We start from the raw sequence: 6,000 nt of genomic DNA, 5'->3' as shown, positions 1-6,000 counted from the left end.
TAGGATCTGTCATAACCCAGTGCAACACTCTAAAACCAAACACATTGCAATGAGGTATCACTTCATCAAAGATCATGTGGAAGATGGAAACGTCGAAGTACACTTTGTAAGGACCACTGATCAACTGGCTGACGTTTTTATCAAAGCTCTTCCTGAAGCATCATTCAACAAAATATTGCAAGGGCTAGGTATGATGGAATCGGAGTCAGTACCTAAAACTACCTCTCAACCTCAAACGTAAGAAGCGAAATTGACCGAACGTTTAGGTTCGGTTGAATAATCTGACTCGCTCATCCCCACAAAGGTAGTTTTCTTGGTTGTATATTTCATGTACAAAGTTGTTTATCTTATTGTTAAAAGTATTTTCTAATTACTTGTCTAAATCCTTGGTTTTCTAAAATTTTCCAAAACCGAAACCTACCGAAGGTTCGGGTTCGGTTTTTCAAATTTTTTTTGAACCGAAACCAACCGAACGCTCGGGTTCGGTTTTCCAAAATTTTCTTGAACCGAAACCAACCGAACGCTCGGGTTCGGTTTTCCAAAATTTTCTTGAACCGAAACCAACCGAACGCTCGGGTTCGGTTTTTCAAAATTTTCTTGAACCGAAACCAACCGAACGCTCGGGTTCGGTTTTTCAAAATTCTTCAACCGAAACCAGCCGAACGTTCGGGTTCGGTTTTTCAAATTTTTCCAAAGTTTTTTTTTCTTACTTTTTCCAAGTCTTATTTTTTTCTCTTCCTTATTTTTTTAATTTTATTTTTTTTAATATATATCAAAAACACCAAAAATATTTTTCTCTTTTAATTTTGTTTGTGTGCTTGTTCGTTTATGGGGATATAATTGTTGGATTACTTAAGTGTCCCTAGAAGCATGTTGCTGTATGTGTCCCAAGCCTCATAAGATTTTGAATAATAGCCTTAATGACTTGGTATAAACAAACCTTGTCTTCCCAATTAGGCTATCATATTTATTCTGATCGTGAGCTACCTCACTCTCTTCTCACATGAGATAAGAGTTGTTCTGCTTGGTCCTTATTTTCGCAGCAGAGGTACTTTAATTTCTTACACCATCTCCATTACATTTCTCCATTACATTCGTTTCATCAACGTAACCCTTGAGACTCTCAGACATTACCACTGAGGTTTATGGTTATACAACAACTGTGTTTATGATCTCAGTTTCGTACCACTACGAGCTGAGTGAAACCCAATATTGAACACCAAATCTGAATTGACGGTGAACACTAAATTTGCTCAAGTTTTCACCAATGAATTGACGGATGTATCCTACTAAAATCTCAAATTTTTTATTTTTGTGTGATTCCTATGAAATTGTTAAACACCATAACATTTCTTCCCTTGGGATCCAGTTTTTATTTTTTGTTGAGATTTTATATTTTTTCCAAGATATTTAAACTTAATTCCTACCTACTTGTTCAACAGACTACACCGGTCTCACAAGTACTTTGTTCACTTTCTTTCTTATTTCAAGATTAGAATTGTTGAATCAAAGCGAAAACCACCCTTAAGTAGCCTTATTAAAAGAAACCTTTCAATATTTATTAATAAATATTTGATCGTCATTCAACGGGAAACCACATTAACACTTTGAGGTCTCTCTTGATCTCGAAGGAAGAGATTCGTGCCCGGGATCATTTGTTTTGTGTCATTATTGACATCACAGTCATTCCTAAAAAGAATTGCTTTATTTCTTTTCTTTTTACACTCTTTGCACAAAAATCTTTGAGTTTCCAATATTCCGTTACTAATAATTACAGGCTGTATTATTGCTTTGGTGGTTAATTATCAAGCTGTGGTCAAAAATCATCCACGTGGGTATTTATTTAAAAGATGACATTTACAAGATAAGACAAAAAGTTGCTGACTCAGGCGGGAGTTAAAAGGATTGAATTTCAAACGACGGTAAAAAGGGAACGCGTGTGAATTTGGAACGTCCACACTTTTACTGACATCATGGACGCGTGTGCGAATTTCAAGCGACACCTCTCTGGCCCTTAAAGGCGCGTGAGGATTTGAACCAGTTTATTTTGAAACGGCGCTTGTTGGGCGGCGTGATCCTAGGAATCTGACACTCTCTCTCCTACGTGATCATCGCCTGCCTTAACTGTCACACATATAAGATTTGAAATGATTTTTCTCTCTCCTTTCCCCCACTATAAAAGGCAGTCTCTACTCTCATTTACCTCTTTACTGCATCCCGAATTTCCAAGAGAGCAAACACTCCTAAAAGCTTCACTGTTCATCTTCTTCTTCTACCTTCAACAATGGCAGAATCATCCTCAGTCCATGCTACCTCACACATCCTTCCCATCCGTCCACAACAATGCTTGGTGATAGACCTCACTCCTTCGTTGTATGATTCTTATATGACGCCGATCATCGAGTGCTTGAAGTACTCTCAGATCGCTCCTGCACTCACTAAGGTTGAATCTGTGCCCATGGAGATTCTTTCGCAGGTGTATGCGACTGCTCATTACGACAAAGCAGTCGAGCGGGTATTCTTCGAGGTTGCTGATCACAAGACCTCCATTTCTCGCCAACGATTTGGTACACTGCTAGGGTTGGCTGCTGATTCTTCACGAGTTCATCCGGAGTCGATTCCGACTGGGCATCTCTACAACATGTTTTACAACATGGGGTACACGGAGGCGTTCCCCTCCGTCGCAAAGTTTAAGAAGTCCTGCTTGCCGCCACAATGGAACGGCATGTTTACAGTCCTCTTCAAGGGCTTATCTGAACGGAGCTCAGGATCCGATGGTTCAAGTCGACTGTTCCTGTCGATTATGTATGCTGTTTACAACGGAGTCAATCTAGACTTTGGGTTGGTCATCTGGCAACAGCTCTTCCAGAGCCTTTCTTCCTCTTCACGACACTCTGAGGTGTCGTACGCCCGGTTCTGGACAATTATCATAAAGTGGGCGATGGACAAATTCGACATTCCCACTACTGCAGGTGCATCGATGTCTTCGATCGGTACTTTTCATACCACGAAGATCATCGTCTCTGATGCATCTAAGTTCTCGTTCATTGGCTCTATTCCGGAGACAATGTACAGCGATGTTCCGTCCGACAGCAGAATCATCCGGACGATAAAGGAATTCAAGGCGTCTGGTCCTAGGGTTCTAACACAGGAAATGCTCAAGTCAATCCATGACGCTGAAAAACCTGTCAATAGGGGCAAAAAGGCGGAAAAAGGGAAGCAAGTGACCAAGGCTCCTAAAGGTCCTTCTCCCAGGAAGAGGAAACAACCCAAACCGGCACAGTCCCCGCAACCGAAGAGAAGGAAGACTCAACCGAAGCGAAAGCTTGTAATCGCTTCCTCTTCGAGTGACTCAGAAAACGAGAGTTCGGGTTCGGACGGCTCTCAAAGAGGCGAAACCCCTACCAGAGGCAACACCCCACCCGATCACCTACCCCAGACATGGAAATTCATGTTTCACCAGTTCCTTCACCTCCTCCAACCATCCCTACTTCCATTCCCACCATAAAACCCGCCACCACCCTACCTAAAACCTCTTTCCCTATACCACCACCCATTTTCACCGATACAACTACCACAACTGCAAAGGTTACAACCAACGTATCTGATACGGGGGTTCATACCAGTGCAACCGCAACCCTTCCTGTAACCGAACCACCTCAAACCGAAACCCAGCATACAACCGAACCTACCCGTACTCAACCACCACCCGAAACCCCACCCACAAACACTCAACCTGAACCTACCTACACCACAACACCCCCAGCTTCACCAAACCCACCATCTCCAGATCATGCCTCTGATGGAGATAACCCATTTCTTGGCGGTGACAACATGACCTTCGATTCGGTCTACTTTAGTCTGTTTCAGGTTCTAAGGGACGATGAGGACGATGCTCCAGTGACAAAGAAGCATCTCAACGAGCTAAACGAGAAGGTTGACTTACTTCTTGCGTCATCCACCAACTCTCAGTCCTCTCTCTCTGAAGCCGCTCTTCAGAAGATTGTTGACGCCTTCTCCAGGGCTCAGCATGATTCTGTTGCTTCAGCCACAGCCGCTATAGACGCCTCCACAAAAGCCTGTGAGGCTGCGACCGCAAAAGTCGATAAACTATTCTCAGACGCCTCTTCCCTGTTGAAGTCCTTACAGGAGAGCGCTGATGCCACCAAGACAACTTTGGAACCAATCGTTCAGCAATTGGCCAAGTTCGTCTCAACGGAGTTATAGTCATTCGCTACATTACGCCAATCCATCAGCGATGACAACTCGGCCCTTCGTGCCTCCATTGACGAGCGCCTCACTAAGCTTCAGGAAGATCTCGCAGCAGAAAATTCGTTAATGGACGTTTTAGCGAGCAAAACCACCACCCTTAAGTTCAAGAGCACTCAGATTTCAAACTATCAGCAACAGCTTGAAGCTCTTCGATCCGAACGGAAGGTTATAAAAACTTGTGTTTCGGATGTACACGCTGCCCTATCTAACATCCTGGAAGCACACGATCCCATTCTCAATCACTCGGTGAGGCGCACCCTTGCTGAGAAACTTACTCCCGCCATGGACCTTCTTAGCAAAATCGAAGGTTTACCCAGTTTCGTGTCCAATCCGAAACAAGGGGGAGAAGGGAAGAAGTCCGGATCGAAACCACCTCCTTCCTCAACAGCTGTTCACACTACCGAAACACCTCCGACTGGTCAAGCTTCGGGTTCGGGTGTGAAGGACAAAGGAAAGAACATAGCTGAGGAAGAAGATGAAGATGACAAGGAAACCATTGCTGACTTGCTTAAACGCAAAAACAGTCGCAATGTGGAAGACGGCAATATTCGTGTGGCGCGAGAGGCTGAAGAAGCCGAACGCAAGCAGAAGGAAGCCCACGATCTCCTCGAGAGCAGGAAGACTCTTTTCCCTGCTTGGACTCGGGAGAGAATGATCAAGGAGGCCATAGACACTCCTAGCATCCTATGGCTCGAACCGGTGATATCGTTCGACTGCAATAACTCTGTCGATTCGCAGTTCGATATGCCGTTGACTCGAAAGGCGTTTATCTTCCACGCCTTCTCCAATATTTTTGAAGTCCCTCATCCGAACGTTGAGGTCGATAGGGAGCTTATCGAGTTCTATCTGAAAGCTGCTCAACCACAATATCAGACATGGAGCGCTCAGAAGATCGTGAACGTTCGGGTCTTAAAGCCTTATACCGAAGGGAGATTCATCAACGTTCGGTTCAAGGTGATAAGAGGGTCTGCTAGAACCGAACATCTTATATCTTTGGCAGACTTACCGAACTTAAGCCCTCATGATTGGATTGTTTTGCACAACATCCTCTTGACGAACGAAGCAGAATATGGTCCTATTATAGACCATCTCAAGAGGATGATTGTTTGTTACATCATGGAGGCTGCCCTTATGGATCAGGAGATTGCCACAGTCTTCAAGAAGAAACCGAAGATAGCTTCTGTGGGATCGGCCAGTGATCTCAATCAAATGAAGATGGGCAAGATCGATCCGAGACCCAATTCGGTCATGTTTACTAGAGCAGAAGGACAGAAATGTCTCTTTGCTTTGGCGGATAAGCATCTTTACACCAATACTTGCCTTGAGCATGTTTTGTCAATCATCCGAAGGTGTAAGGGGAATGCAGCAGACGATGTCAAGTAGGGATGATCATATAACCCGTTGGACCGGACCGGACCGGAAAAAACCCAGGACCGGACCCGGACCGGACCGGATATTCTTATAGGTGGACCGGTTTTCGGGTTTTGTTTTTTACTAAAACCAGGTTTCGGGTTTGGACCGGACCGGACCCGGAATAAAATTGTAAACCCGGACCGGACCGGAAATCAAACCTTATTAATAAGTTAATAATACTATTTCCTTAATTCCTTTTTTGAGTGTACAAAAAAAAACAATTGAAGCCGATACAAGAAACCCTATCGACGGCTTGATTTCTTTGAGTTCGTTCTTAGTGTCAATCGATGCTTTCTTCCCTCTTGATCTCTAATA

At 43.9% G+C, this 6,000-nt stretch overlaps 1 protein-coding gene across 4 annotated transcripts in view; it reads right to left on the bottom strand.

The window, feature by feature from the left end:
• Positions 1 to 738: 738 nt before the first annotated feature.
• The window catches only part of LOC111882129 (uncharacterized), a 31,210-nt gene continuing 25,948 nt past the window's right edge, over positions 739 to 6,000 (bottom strand). For all 4 annotated transcript variants that reach the window (XR_008231748.1, XR_006190773.2, XM_023878493.3 and 1 more), the window contains exon 2: positions 739 to 6,000. This exon is cut by the window's right edge. The gene's annotated coding sequence lies outside the window, so the exon portion shown is untranslated.

Source organism: Lactuca sativa, chromosome 4 (genome assembly GCF_002870075.4).
Source record: "Lactuca sativa cultivar Salinas chromosome 4, Lsat_Salinas_v11, whole genome shotgun sequence".
Taxonomy (NCBI): domain Eukaryota; kingdom Viridiplantae; phylum Streptophyta; class Magnoliopsida; order Asterales; family Asteraceae; genus Lactuca; species Lactuca sativa.
The sequence above is the reverse complement of the archived record's forward strand: the minus strand, read 5'-3'. Positions and strand labels throughout refer to the sequence as shown.